The sequence below is a fragment of the Lissotriton helveticus genome, chromosome 9 (assembly GCF_964261635.1).
Source record: "Lissotriton helveticus chromosome 9, aLisHel1.1, whole genome shotgun sequence".
Taxonomy (NCBI): domain Eukaryota; kingdom Metazoa; phylum Chordata; class Amphibia; order Caudata; family Salamandridae; genus Lissotriton; species Lissotriton helveticus.
Genome location: NC_136070.1, coordinates 878930850 through 878946030, shown reverse-complemented (window position 1 = coordinate 878946030; position 15181 = coordinate 878930850). Strand labels below are relative to the sequence as shown.

Sequence of the window (15181 nt, the reverse complement as noted above, 5' to 3'; positions counted from 1 at the left end):
GGTGACGGTCCTTATGGTTTCGGTTGGGATCCACCTGAAGATCTTTCGGAGCATGCGCAGGGTGTTGAAACAGGATGAAGAGACGGCGTTGACTTGCCTGGTCATCGAGAGGGAGGAGTCCAGGATGAATCTCAGGTTACGTGCGTGGTCCGTGGGAGAAGGGCGCGGAGCCCAGTGCTGTGGGCCACCAGGAGTCGTCCCAGGCGGAGGGGGATTGTCCGAGGATGAGGACCTCTGTCTTGTCTGAGTTCAGCTTCAGGCGACTGAGCTTCATCCATTCTGTGACGTCTTTCATTCCTTCCTGGAGGTTGGTTTTGGCGGTGGCTGGGTCCTTAGTGAGGGAGAGTTTCAGTTGGGTGTCGTCGGCGTAGGAGATGATGTTGATGTTGTGTTTGCGTGCGATGGCGGCGAAGGGGGCTCATGTAGATATTGAAGAGCGTTGGGCTGAGCGAGGAGCCCTGGGGTACGCCGCAGATGATCTCGGTGGCCGTTGAGCGGAAGGGAGGGAGGCAGACTCTCTGCGTTCCGTCGGAGAGAAAGGAGGTGATCCATTCCAGGTCCTTTCCTTGGACCCCAGTGTGGAAGAGGCAGGTTATTAGGGTGCGATGGCAAACGGTGTCAAACGCTGCCGAGAGGTCTAGGAGAATGAGGGCGGTTGTTTCTCTGTTGTCCATCATGGTCCTGATGTCATCGGTGGCTGCGATGAGAGAGGTTTCGGTGCTGTGGTTTGCTCGAAATCCGGACTGGGACGGGTCGAGCGAGTTGTTTGTCTCGAGGAAAGTGGTCAGCTGTTTATTGACGGTCTTCTCGATGACTTTGGCCGGGAAGGGAAGAAAAGAGATGGGGCGGAAGTTCTTGAGGTCTTTGGGAACCGACGTGGGTTTCTTCAGTAGGGCGTTGATCTCTGCGTGCTTCCAGCTCTCCGGGAAGGTGGCTGATGTGAAGGAGCTGTTTATGACATTCCGGAGGTGGGCTGCGATGATGCTGTCGGCTTTGTTGAAGATGTGATGGGGGCAAGGGTCAGAGGGGGATCCGGAGTGGAGGTGTTCATGACGTGGGTGGTGTCTTCAGTACTGATGGGTGTCCATGTGCTGAGGGTGGTGGTAGGGGTCATTGGTTCTGTGACTGGAGGCGGAGTCTGGGGTCCGAAGCTGTTGTGTATATCTGCGAACTTACTGTCAAAGAACGTGGCAAGGGAGTTGCAGAGGTCTTGTGACGGTGTGATGTCGTTGTTGCTGGCCCTGGGGTTGGAGAGCTCTTTGACGATGCTGAAGAGTTCCTTGCTGTTGTGGGTGTTTTTGTCTAGTCGCTCTTTGAACGATGTCCTTTTGGTGGTGCGGATCAGCTGGTGGTGTTCGCGGGTGGCGACTTTGAGGGCTGTCATGTTTTCTGGAGTCCGAACGTGGCACCAGGTTTTTTCGAGGGTCCAGCAGGATTTCTTTCATTCTTTGAGGGCGTCTGTGAACCATGATGTTTTCCTGGTGCCGGTCTTGCCTGCGGGGTTCTTCAGTGGAGCAAGGTCGTTGGCGCAGTTGGTGATCCATTGTGCGAGGTTGTGGGGAGCGTTGTTAGTGTCAGCAGTGTCGGCTGGCGGGTTCTGACTTAGTGATGAGATGAGCTGGTCAGTGGTGATTTTGCTCCAGCATCTGCGGGGGATTTGTTGTGTGCGGTGGTGGGATGTATTCTTTTTGAAGGTGAAGTGGATGCATCTGTGTTCAGTCCAGTGTAGTTCTGTGGAGTGGCTGAAGGAGACGTGGCTGCAGGGGAGAAGATGGGGTCCAGTGTGTGGCTGGCTCGATGGGTGGGTGTGTCCACCAGTTGCTTGAGTCCAAGGTTGGCCAGGTTGTCGAGCAGGGTGGTGCTGTTGTTGTTTTTCTCTAGGTTGAAGTTCAGGTCCCCTAGGAGGATGTATTCTGGTGAGGCTAGGGCGTGGGGGCTGATGAGGTCGGCGATAGTTTCGCTGAATTGTGTGCGCGGGCCCGGGTGTCTGTAGATGAGCGTTCCTCTCAGGGTGGTCTTGGGGTCGGTGTGTATTTTGAAGTGTAGGAGTTCGGTGGTGGAGAGTGTGTCTTTGGCGTGGGTCGGGATGTTGATGGTGTTCTTGTAGATGATGGCGATTCCTCCTCCGGTTTGGTTGGTGCGGTCCTTCCGGGTGATCTTGTAGCCGTCCGGGATGGCTATGGAGATGTCTGGGGCCGAGGACGTGTTCATCCAGGTCTCCGTGAGGAAGGCGACGCCTGGTGTTGTTGAGTCGAGGAGGTCCCAGAGTTCGACGGCGTGCTTGTGGACGGAGCGGGTGTTGAGGAGGATGCACTTGAGGTGGTTGTCGTTGTTGCTTGGCGTGGTTGGCGGGGGGCAGGATCGGAGGCAGGTGAATTTGCAGGCTTGACAGGTGAAGGGTCAGTGGGTGCGTTTCGGGGTGGCTCAGTAGCAGGCTGGCGGCCGTCCGGTGTTGCGTGCGCTGAGGGCGGCGGAGTCGAATTTCAATCAGGTACCCTGGCTCGGGCGGGGGCCAGGGGATCTGGCGCTGGGCGTGGACCAGGCGCGGAGGGGCGCAGACGGCTATGCCTTTGGCGCGCCCGCTGCGCGTGTGTGCTGCGCGGCCTCTGTGAGGTCTTCATATGAGGGGTTGAGGGAGGGAGGAGCAGCTAGGAGGCGGGAGTGGGGTGGCGAATGGGGACGGTAGGGGGCAGGGCCGCAGGGATGCAGCGACGGGGAGAAGGCACAGAGGGGATCAGGGAAAGAGCGTGGGACCAAGCAGGGAAAAACGAGGGGTCACAGAAGGCAAAGGGGGCGCAAGGCACAACAAGGGGCACAAAAATAAAGGAGCAACACCAACAATGCACCAGTAATGCACGATCACCTGAGGAGGCTCACGCGGCACCAGGTAGCGGCGGGACAGGCGACAGCGGGGTCAGCGTCATGGAAGGACCGTGTGGCATCTGGGGGGGGCGACCTACCTGAGGACAGGGTCAAAGGTCGCTCCCTACAGCGCCGCATGGCCTCCCTATGAGGGACTGAGGTAGGGAGGAGCAGCTGGGAGGCAGGAGTGGGGCGGCGAATGGGGATGGCAGGGGGGCAGGGCCACAGGGACGCAGCGCCGGGGAGAAGGCACAGAGGGGATCAGGGAAAGAGTGGGGGACCAAGCGGGGGAAAAAACGAGGGGTCACAGAAGGCAATGTGACTCCCTCATCTGTTTCCTCAACATTAGTTGTTTATAAGTGAATGTTCTCTGTGTGTTCACATTCATCACTTGTTTGATTATGTGGAATAGATGTTTTTGATCATGATTAGCAGGTAGTTTCATACATCCTCTATCATGATGTTTTGTCAAATTTGAATGTACCCTTTTGGATTTTGTTAATATTAAAAACAACTTTTGTATATTTGAAAAGGAACTCCCTCATGCATTTGAATTTCTTCCTTCTATTCATTTATTGTATTTGTCTTGTATACCTTCTAATGTGTATAGATGAATTCAAAGGTTCAAGACCAACTAGGGTTGAACATATAAGTAATTACTTTGATTTTATATCAAATTTCTTCAAAAGAAATCCCTTGTTGGCACCTCTGTACTTACTTTTGAATTACTACCAAATAAACAAAAATTCACCTATATGGAACTACTGTCTACTGCTGTGCAGGCGGTGGCGGCCGTCCCGCCATCGTAACGTGATTTACCCACCGCCATATTACATTGGTGGTGGGTACCGCGGCGGACAGATAGTCCGTCTGCTGCTTTTCTGCTGGTCGGCAATCGTTACGATTGCCGGCCGAGCGGAGTTAGGGCACATGGATCCATATTATGATGGCGAGATATCAAGGCCTTTCCATGCTGGCGGGTTTAAGGACCCAGAGTCAGTTAGCATTCTAGTGCTGACTATGTAATTTCAATAAACACCCACCCACCACTGATGTCACTGGTCAGGTGACACAGCTCTAATAGAAGTGGCCGAGCGCACGTGCTCTGGGCCAGTTGCACCATGTATCCAGTGTGTCCTGTGTCTGCATTCTTTATTAGCATGAGGGCCTAGGGCCCGACCCCACAATGGTGACGAGGACGGAGCTGTGCCCAGCGTGCCACAGCAAAAGGAAAACGTCATGAAAAGGGGAAGAGAGCTGCCTATATTGACGGCACACCCCCTGGGAAAGGAGCTGGCCGCCGCCGAGAGGCCCTCGGGGCGTGCGATGAGCCCCGGGCCTGGAGGAGAATGAGAAGGTGACCGAGAGCCCACGTGCACCTCTCCAACCTGCTGTAAGCTGCCCTGCCATGGCGGTGACCCAAAGAAGATAAGCGGACCGACCGGAGCCCACCCGCGTCGCCCGCCACTGACCCTGTCACGAAGAGACCAACGCTGAGCCCACCGGCGTGGTTGAACAGGCCCGTCGGCTGAAGGTGAGCCTGTGACCGTGACCGGCAACGAAAGCGGAGCCCACCCGCTATAAACATTAACTGTGCCCCAACAGTGTGAGCAGCACCAGCTACTGCCCCTGTTTTTACAACAAGACCAGCGGAGTCCACCCGCGGCCTGTCTGCAGCATCCCCCGCCGCGCAGACTGTGTGAAGTGCAGCGGCGGGGTGAATGACTTGCAAAGTGGAGCGCCCGCAGCGTGTGGAGAGCTGCCAGGCGCTGAGAACTGAAAGCGGAGCCCACCCGCGAAGACTCTGTGAACACTGCCCATATCAAAGACAGAGTCCCGGCACCCGCTCTTGCCCCAGCACAGCGGGAGATCAAACGCGGAGCTGCAAGGAGGCCGGGAGAAGAGGCAGCGAGGCGGCCCCGCCTCGTGATCAGGAGCTCAAAGTACAACTGCCCTCATCGAGTCAGAGATCCCCAGTGCCAGCTCTAGCCCCAGCGCAACGCTGAAAAGAGCAAGGGGAGCGAACGCGATGTGTGTCACCCCTCCCCATGCAGCGCGGGAAGTGTGAGGCTGCGATAACAGGGGCAGAAGTGAAGAGACAGTTCGGCTAGCGGCTGGTTGGAACGGTGCCCCGCAAAACCCCCTGCAGAGCCAGAAGCGCGAAAGGACTACCAGCGACACCACAGTGAGGGACACAGTAATTAAAGCGGAGCCCACCCGCGTCATCGTGAGGCCCCCTCACCCCATGGACACATGAATTGCCGGCACCTGCGCGTATGCCCGGCGCTGTCTATAAGATTAAAACGGAAGAGACTCACCTCGTCAGAGGGACAATATCAGTGCAGCCAGGTGCGTGCACAAGTGCGGCAGAGAAGCCCCCCGACGAAGACTGCAGCGTAAGTAAAGCTGCCCTGTCCAACTGGAGAGCTGCAGTCTGTTGAATGGAGGCAGCAGAAAGGCGTGTGCCCCAACCACATTTGGACAGGCACACAGGGAGAACAAAGACGAAGCACCTACCAGGCTGTGAGTGCCCTTGCCCTGGGGGAAAAAGATAATAAGGACAAACACAGTCCACAAGAAGCCTGCACCGGCACTCCTACAAAGGAAGTGAAAGGCATTGGAAGACTCGGTGAGGAACGAGCCCACCACAGCACTGGAAAAGTAAGCACCACTGCCATCTAGTGGCCAAAGCACACTACTGCGTCCACTGAATAAAAGACTGGCACCTAGATTGCATGCAATGAACAGACATGAGCCGGGGAGTTTGGAGGCAACGTTGTGCCAGAAAGAAAGCAATGCAGCACAGGGGTAACTGTTGCAGCCCAGAAGTGCTAGAGGAAAAGTTACCAACTCCCTCCAGGCAAGGAAGGGAGAAAGTGAGCAAGCTCACTGTACCAACAGAATAAGACCACAGCAAAACCGGGAACACAGCAAAGAATGCCTAGAGCGCATAAATGATGCCCAACCTAGGAAAAGCAACAATTTTGTCTGTGAGCTAACAGTAAGGATACCCAGGCCAGGACAATGCAACAAGATGGTGCCCAGAAATACTGCCTGCGACCTGCACTACTCCTAAAACCACAGGAAGCAAAGGTGAAGGCAAACAGATGTGCCAGAGTGGTACTAGGCGACTACACCGTGTTCGCGGACAAAGGGAATAAGTGCAGGAGGATCACCAAGTAACACCGTTACAGAGACACATCAGCGCAAGACAGACTGCCAAGCAGGAAAGACTGCCAAGCATGAAGGTTAATGCACAGCAACGCTGACTACAGTGGTACCGAGGCACTACTCAAATGCAAAAAGGCGACGGCGCAGGAGCGCGCCAGAAGCGCAAAGAACACCCCCAGCAACAGGAGTGCAAGAACTCCTCAGAAGACACTCGAAAGAACGCAGCAAGTGCGCCCCGAGAAATTCACAAGGATCGCAACTAGCAACGCACCGAAGACGGAAGACCAGAAGAAGGTCAACGGAGTGGTGACGCAACCCTCCAAAAGCAACACTCCAGAAGCACCTACGCCATGCCGGAAGAGAGTACAGCGATGCCTGGTGGCCACAGGCCATCGCTGCAGCAACATGGCAAAAGTAGGAGCACCCCCTCACGAACCGACGATGGTTCTGGAACCCGGCACCAGGAAGTGCAAAGCCGCATGACACAAATGCGCACCAGTGCAGACAGCACTAGCCCACGGCAGCAAGCCACAAGGAACACCCGAAGAGCGCACCCAGATGCGCACCCAAGCAATCCAACTGCGATGAAAGGAAAATGGCTGCGCACACAACCCGCAGCATTGAAGACCAAACACAAGAGCAACCTGACCACTCAGCTTGGTCACAAAGCACGAAGCCGACCAGCCAGATGGTCGCACCAAGAAGTCGACCAGCCAGATGGTCGCACCACAAAGCCCACCTGCCGGACATCGGCAGAAGGGACCAGCACGAGGTCCAAGAAGCTCAGCACCACGAAGCCTGCCTGCCGGACATCGGCAGAAGGGACCAGCACGTGGTCCAAGAAGTTCAGCCAAGGCGCAGTCCGTGGACATGGACCGACGAACTTCAACTTCACAATTAACGGAGGCGACGGAATGAAGATGTGAAGGTCGCAACGCTAACCCTGGGAGTTAAGTCACAAGAAGATAGTGTCCTAGGACTAGGACAAGACCAGGAGGACACGTGCAGAGTGCGCGTGCTGCATGGGGAAGCCTGGCCAGAGAAGATGAAAGAAGATATGGCCTGGTTATGTCGGGAGAAGAAGAAGAGTGGCCACTGCCACTGAGAAAAGAAGGAAGAAGAAACCAGAGTGGCACACTGCCGCTGCAAGAAGAAGGAAGGAGAAGTCAGAGTGGCACACTGCCACTGCAAGAAGAAGGAAGGAGAAATCAGAGTGGCACACTGCCACTGCAAGAAGAAGCCGCCCCTGAGGAAAGAAGGAAGGTGACAGGCACTGGAAAACTTGAGTGCATTGGAGGACAAGACCTGTCAAGAGCACCGGCAGAACAGATCAAAGTCAGCTACCTACGAGCCAACCACATGGCGATCGCAGAAGAGAGCAAGCTAGACTGTTGGCGACATCTACCTCTGGGGTTGAGCAGAAGATTGGATGGTGAGACTGCTCAGGCCTCCGGAAGCCAAGGAACTGACCACCTCACACCAGCCGGTGGCAATCCAGGAAGCAGAGGCCTCAAGGGACTCTGGTGGCAGCAAGTCCCGCACGCGAGACAGATCTACAGATGCGCGTCTGCAGGACCCTCTGGGATGAAAGCCTCGCGAGCAAGGAAAAGAGTCGACAACTCAAACTTCAGGTGGAACTAGGGCACAACGGTGAGGCTCGTGGAGCGCCCTGCTCATGGCCTGAAGGCTATGGTAGAGCAACACGACCGACAACACCAGTCCAGTGGAAACCTGGTAAAGAGGTCCTCCCGGACGTCTTGTCAGAGAAGAACACCGGCGAGAGGGGCATCCTAGTGAGAGGGATGTTTGCACCTACTCTCTTCACCTGCCAAGAAACACACTGAAGCCTGCCCGGAAACATCACGGAACCAGCATGGAGAAAAGAAGCCAGAAGACAAATAACACCCATGTCATCCATCTCTCTTTTTAACTATTCATCGTCACCAAGAGAGCAAAGCGAAAGGCAGGGCTGAGAACAACATTCAGACGGCACAGATAAAGAATGAACCCGCCGAACAACTGCGAGCCGTGCCACAGAGAACTGGTAGTACTAGATACAGGAACTACACTGCCTGCGGCCTGCAAGCAGCCAAAGAGACTCGTTTGAAACCATGAGTCCAATGTTATACTTTGGTGTTTTCTTTTCCCCACATGGTTTTTGGACATTTTCCATTTGGTTTGATTTTCACCAATTTTGGGAGGGATGTAAGGACCCAGAGTCAGTTAGCATTCTAGTGCTGACTATGTAATTACACTAAACACCCACCCACCACTGATGTCACTGGTCAGGTGACACAGCTCTAATAAAAGTGGCCGAGCGCACGTGCTCTGGGACAGTTGCACCATGTATCCAGTGTGTCCTGTGTCTGCATTCTTTATTAGCATGAGGGCCTAGGGCCCGACCCCACAGCGGAGATTTGATTTGGGTGCCCATTGCAGGCCTGCTGGGGTGCACTTGGGGTCTACCTATGGTACCCCCCTGCATGTCCATGCAAAGGTAGAAGGCACCACTGTGTATGCCACGTTGTGCATGGTAATGCACTACATGGCATTTTACCACTGCGGCGGGTGCTGCACGAGCAGCACCTGTCGCAATGTTAAAATGTCGGATGCGACCCCCGTGGTTGCGGTTGCATCATGATCAGCAGTGCGGGACTGCTGCATGGCGGAAATAACCCAAAACAAACGTGAGCGGTTACCAAATACAAGCTACAAACAAAATATGGCTGCTTTAAACATTAAAAATTATTGTATTTCTTTACAAACCTGTTATAACATTATTAATACATTGCTAAAATGTTTTGCACAAATACAACTATTTATAAACTATATTTTAAAAATGATGTAACATTTTTTCTTCATTGTAAAATTATAATAATAAATATTATAAAACATATAATTATTATTATATTTCCATACTTATACATGTTATATACAATTTTTATTAAAGATTTGTGCTAAATGTATTACATGTGGAATATACCTATTATAAAACAGGTTTCTATTAAACAAAATCTGTGTAATAATTAGTATTATTAGTATTTTATATAATAATAATATTAATTAAAAGTATTATTATATGTTAAAAAATGTAATACAATTTCAAAAACTGTTTCTATTAAAAACAAGTAAAACATATATATTAATAAAAATGTGCAGTATATGTAACAAAATGATAAATGTTCAGAATGCAAAATAAAAATGTACGGGTATTAAAAATTATTTTTTTAAACAAATGTTTCAAAGGCAATGTAAAACTACATTTTTTCATGTTACAAAATGTTCATAACTGTATTAAAAACGTTAACAATATTAAAATCATTGGTTTGCCGATTTATTAAATATAAATCCATACATACATACCAAATATTTTATATCTGAAATATAAAGATTGTATTTATAATCTCTATGTGTTACAATTGATATTAAATACACATATTAACATATTTTTTATTTTATCATTACTATATGATTGACAATAAAGAAACATCAATTCATTTATTAATGCTTCATTTTATAAACAAAATATATTTTAACTCAATGTACTGTATGAAATAATGTCTTTAATACATATATATTTTAATGTATTTTTTATCATTTTAACCTATATTATTATTTATACACATTCCCGACTACACACTATATTAATTATTTTTTAGGTCACAAAACTATACACATATATAATTTACTATTCCCACTCCACTTAGTATTACATTAAAAAAGAAGCTGGCCACTAAACAAATTTAATGGACTACTCCCACTCCAGTTAGTATTAAATCAGGGAAGGTGCTGGACATAAAACATATATAATTTACTAATCCCACTCCAGTTAGTATGAAATTAAAAAAGGTGCTGGACTCTAAACATATTTAATATACTATTCCCACTCCAGTTAGTATTAAATCAAGAAAGGTGCTGGACATTGAAGATATATATACATTTGTGTTCCCACTCCAGTAAGAATTAAATCAGGGAAGGTGCTAGACACTAAACATATTATTTACTATTCCTACTTCAGTAATATTAAATCATAAAAGGTTCTGGACACTAAACATATATAATTTACTATTCCCACTTTAGTTAGTATTAAATCAGGGTAGGTGCAGGATACTAAACATATATTATTTACTATCCCAACTCCAGTTAATACTAAATCAAAAAAGGGTCTGGACACTAAACATATATAATTTACTATTCCCACTCAACTTAGTATTAAATCAGGGTAGGTGTTGGACACTAAACATATATAATTTAATATTCCCACTGCATTTAGTATTAAATCAGGGAAGGTGCTGGACACTAAACATATATAATTTACTATTCCCACTCCAGTTAGCATTAAATCAGGGAAGGCGCTGGACACTAAACAAATATAATTTACTATTCCCACTCCAGTTAGTATTAAATCAGGGATGGTGCTGGACAATAAACTTATTTTCTTTGCTATTCCCACTCCAGTTGATATTAAATCAAAAAAGGTGTCCAACAATAAACATATACAATTTACTATTCCCACTCCAGTTACTATTAAATCAGGGTATGTGCTGGATACTAAAAATATATAATTTACTATTCCCACTCCACTTAGTATTACATCAGGGAAGGTGCTGGACACTAAACCTATATACTTTACTATTTTAACTCCAGTTAGTATTAAATCAGGGTAAGTGCTGGACACTAAACATATATACTTTTTTATTCCCAACCCAGATACTATTAAATAAGGGAAGAAGCTGTACACTCAACATACATATTTCACTATTCCCACTACAATTAGTATTAAATCAGGGAAGGTGCTCGACAATGAACATAAATAATTTACTATTATTTACTATTCCCACTCCAACTAGTATTAAATCGGAGAAGGTGCTCGACACTACACATATATAATCTACTATTCCCACTCCAATTAATATTACATCAGGGAAGATACAATACATAAAACATAATTGTTTTTGTATTCACAATTATTAAAAATTACAATATGGAATGTGATTATTCATAATAGTATTTAAATATAATATTCATAAAAAGAAAAGTCTATATATTATTTAAAAATATTAAAATAATATGTTCCCATATAAATCATAATGTATTAAATTATTAAACATAATACAAAAGTGTAGATATACTTTTAAAACCTATTTATAATTTGTATTTAAATGAGTTAATTATTTAAAAATATGAAATATTATATAGAATTTCACATATATAATTATTGGTAGCCACAAATAATATCTATTAATTAATGAAATGTGAAGTAATTGTAAATGATAAATATTTAAAGTACTAATAATGCTATTTATTTGAAAACAAATTAATATAACTTATCCACTATCAACTCACTAGTTAATTTTTTTTATTTTATCCTTGTAAATTTATTTCAAGTTTTTTAAATATAAAATGTAACCAAAAATATACAGAAATACACACCTTTATTAAAAATAAAGACAATATAACAATAAAAAATATATACATTTACATTTTTGAATTATTATTTTAATTTCGTAATTTGAAAAGAAATTAAAACCCTCCCTACCCTCATCCCCTATAAACCCAACATCCCGCTCCTAAAACAATTTTTTTTAAATTACATTTAAAAACTTCGAATTTATTTAAAATTTGAAAACAATTTTTTTCAAACACTCTGTACCCTTATCCCCTATAAACCCAACATCCCACTCCTAACACAACAATTTGAAATAAAATGTATACATTTCAATTTTTTTTTAAATTAAATAAAACATTTTTTACAACACTCCCTACCCTTATCCACTATAAACCCAACATCCCGCTGCTGAAACAACAATTTGAAAATAAATGTATACATTTCTAAAAAAATTGTAAATTAAAAAAAATAACTTTTTAAGACACTCCCTACTCTTAACCCCTATAAACCCAACATCCCGCTCCTAAAAATTAAAATACAAAATAAAAAATGTATAACATTAATTATTATTATGCTAAAAACAAACATATAACAAAATTAAAATTATTACATCGATATTTTGAATAACGATATTTTAACAGTCGATATTTCGCACATCAATATTTTTTACAACACAAAAGATATTTAGTACTGTCGATATACTAAACTCGATATTAGAACATGTCGATATTAAAAAATCCATATTATGTCCACTTACCATGCCAGCCGCTGCTGCGTGAATTAATACTGACTACCATGGACATTAGGAGCATAAAGGGCTTTTAGACATACGTTTATAAGAACATTTATATATAGTACATGTTCTTTCATAATTGCATTGTTTCCCTAATCAGATATACAAACAGTTTCCATGCAAAATTTCCCAAATGCTTCCTACATTAATAATATAAAAAATCAGAAAGATAAAACTCACCGAGAGCAGGGACTTCACCATCTCCCCGCCCTTCACCTGGAGCACGTTGCCCAGTAGAGGAAGCGGTGTTGGCCCAGGGGGTAGTTTCCCCCTCATTAAAATCTTTCTCCTTGCTTTGATAAAAAGCAGACAAGATATGCAGGCAACGAAGATTAGAGATGCAGCTACCTCCAGATCCATTGCTGATCACAAGTAATGTGTGTATTCTGTGCACTTCAGTTGAAGATCACCAGTTCCTGCTGTGGTGTAAAACGGGCACAGAAAGCCATAAATATTACCTTGCTGAACGAAGCACATGCCCACAAAGCATTGAGAAATTCTCCAAAAGAAGTAAAACATGAGAAACACACTATTGAAAAGACGTTTGTTGAAATTTCATAGATACACAGTCATTTCAGATCTACATAGACTCACCTCTTTTTCTCAAGTCAGTTTCTGTGTAAAAGTGCCTCCTGTCATTAATTTGATGTTTTACATGAAACATTCTACCATCCATGTTTGTTCGCTGGTGCATTTCTGAATGGCAAAATGAATCTTATGCTAAATAACATTCTGTCACTGAGATTTTGAGTCAATAAAGTTGGTAAGAGATCATAAATTAGCGGCTTATAATAGTGCTCCCTCAGCTTTTAAATTTTTTCATGGCGGTGCCCCCAAGCTCCATGGGGCGCCTTCAGCACAGTACTCTGGTGGGAGAGATCCTGATTTAGTACAGAGGGGGCCCCTCCACGTACCCTGCAGGGGGTCCCTCAAGTTTCAATACACCAGCGGCTGGTAGTAACGGCAAGAGCATTTTTCGGAGACCTGCGAGGGCCAATCTCTGACCTGAAATGAGGCAGGGCTCGCAAGAGTGTGTCTATTCAGACACTCCAGGGGCCAATAATGGAGGGTGGTTGTTGTGTTGGTAATGACTGCGACACGGACACAGGCTAGCTGGTGGGTTAATGAGCCTCAAGCACGTGCTCTCGGCTCCTTTTATTAACTGTGTCACGTGCCTCGTGACATCAGTGGTGGGTGGGTGTTTAGTGTAGGATTACACGCTGATCAACTAGAATGTGTCCAGCAGGACACAACATGTGGTCTAGGGTGCCCGACCTCAAGCTGTATTTTGTGGCAGCACAGATGCAGTGGCCCATGCGATGGCTGATAGCAGACACAATGGGAGAAAGTAGGGCAATCCTGGAGGAGCAGCGGGACGCTGGAGTTCTAGATTGGCTACTGACACTTGGGGGTGCATTCAAGGGCCTGGGTAGATTAGCATGCAACACTAAGCTCTGCTGGAACAGGGGCATCCAGCCCAGGCACCGGGTGGACACCCTATTCCCCACAATTACTGCTTTAGAGCATGCCTGAGATGAGAGCCCGGCGGGGGGCACATAATTGAACACTGTGGCAACAAGCGGGGTGATTAGCATAGGCGACCCACACAATGATGGTGCCTTGTGTTCCTTTCGGGAGCTGCAGGGCGCGTATGGGTTTGGGCCTGGTCTATTTCTTGCCTATAATGCCCTCATCTTGGAGATTTGAAGTACTTAGGCAGTGCGAGAAGAAAAACCAACATTACACCATGGGCTACAGTGTATTCTAAGACACGGCTTAGGTAGAAAGGCAGCCACAATGCTATACATGGCTCTGCAGGCTACTGACACAAATTATGCACTATGCAGTTAGCCCCACTGGGTGGAGTGCTTTTGGACTGTACTGACAACCAAGCAATGGGGTAGGCTATGGGACATGTGAAACGCATCTACTGCAATGCCTTCCTAACATTTACACAGTTCAACTACCTGCATCACACATACCTTACATCACACCAGCTCCACAAGATGTTCCCAGGCGCGTCCACCCAGACGCGACTTTTCTACCCATGGTGTGGGGGTATGTGACACTGGCACAAGTATGGGTGCAGGTGATGGAGCATAGGGCTTCAAGTGGGATGGGTCCTGCCTGTGCTGAGCACTGGCAGTTCTAAAAAGCAGGTGCTGAGACGGGTCTGTATCGGGCGCTAAATTTTTGCCCTCTCCATCATGGAGACAAAAAAAAATCTCATCTCTCCACCAGTCCTGCCCTTCACTGCCTTTGATGTAACTTCAAAGAGACTCTATAGTTCTTTCATAGTCCCATCATATCAGAATTTAAACATTTTCAATGTTATATACAACGAAGCCTTAGTTGGTGTTTTTTTATCAAATGCAACTAACAACCATTGACAAAGCCGATAGTGCTGGCTTGTTGTAGCAATGTTGCTCGTTGTATAATATATATCTGGATGGCAACAGGAGCAGCTAAATACCGGCCGGGCAACACACTATACTAAGCACAAATGTTTAGCTTGCATGTTTTTAAGCCACGCCATTAATTGCATTGGTCACACCCCTTTGAGAGACCCTCCAGGTTTTTCTTCCGAATTAAGCCCTGGGAGCATATCTTATCAGTGGTGGATGTGCAGTTGTTGCCTGACCCCTTGTTGTGCCTGTTGGGGATTATCAAACAGACAAAATTCAACAAACATTACATGAAACTAGTAGACCTGGCCATGGCCTTATTTAAGCACTTGGGGCCTCATTTATGAAAAGTGACGCATCGCTGCGTGAAAACAGCGATGCGTCACTTTTTACTGCGCTCTCCCTGCGACATGATTGATGCGTCATATTTATAATATGACGCATCATGTCGCAAGGAGTTACAGATACGTCAGTATTTCTGACGTATTTGTAGGCGCAAAAGTGACGCATTGCTGGAGCGTGTCACAAAAGTGACGCAACTCCAGCAATGCTTCCTTTCAC

At 46.4% G+C, this 15181-nt stretch overlaps 1 pseudogene; it reads right to left on the bottom strand.

Moving 5' to 3' along the window:
• Window positions 1–15181, bottom strand: part of LOC144783309 (cytochrome P450 2G1-like) — a 327078-nt pseudogene that overhangs the window by 240906 nt on the left and 70991 nt on the right.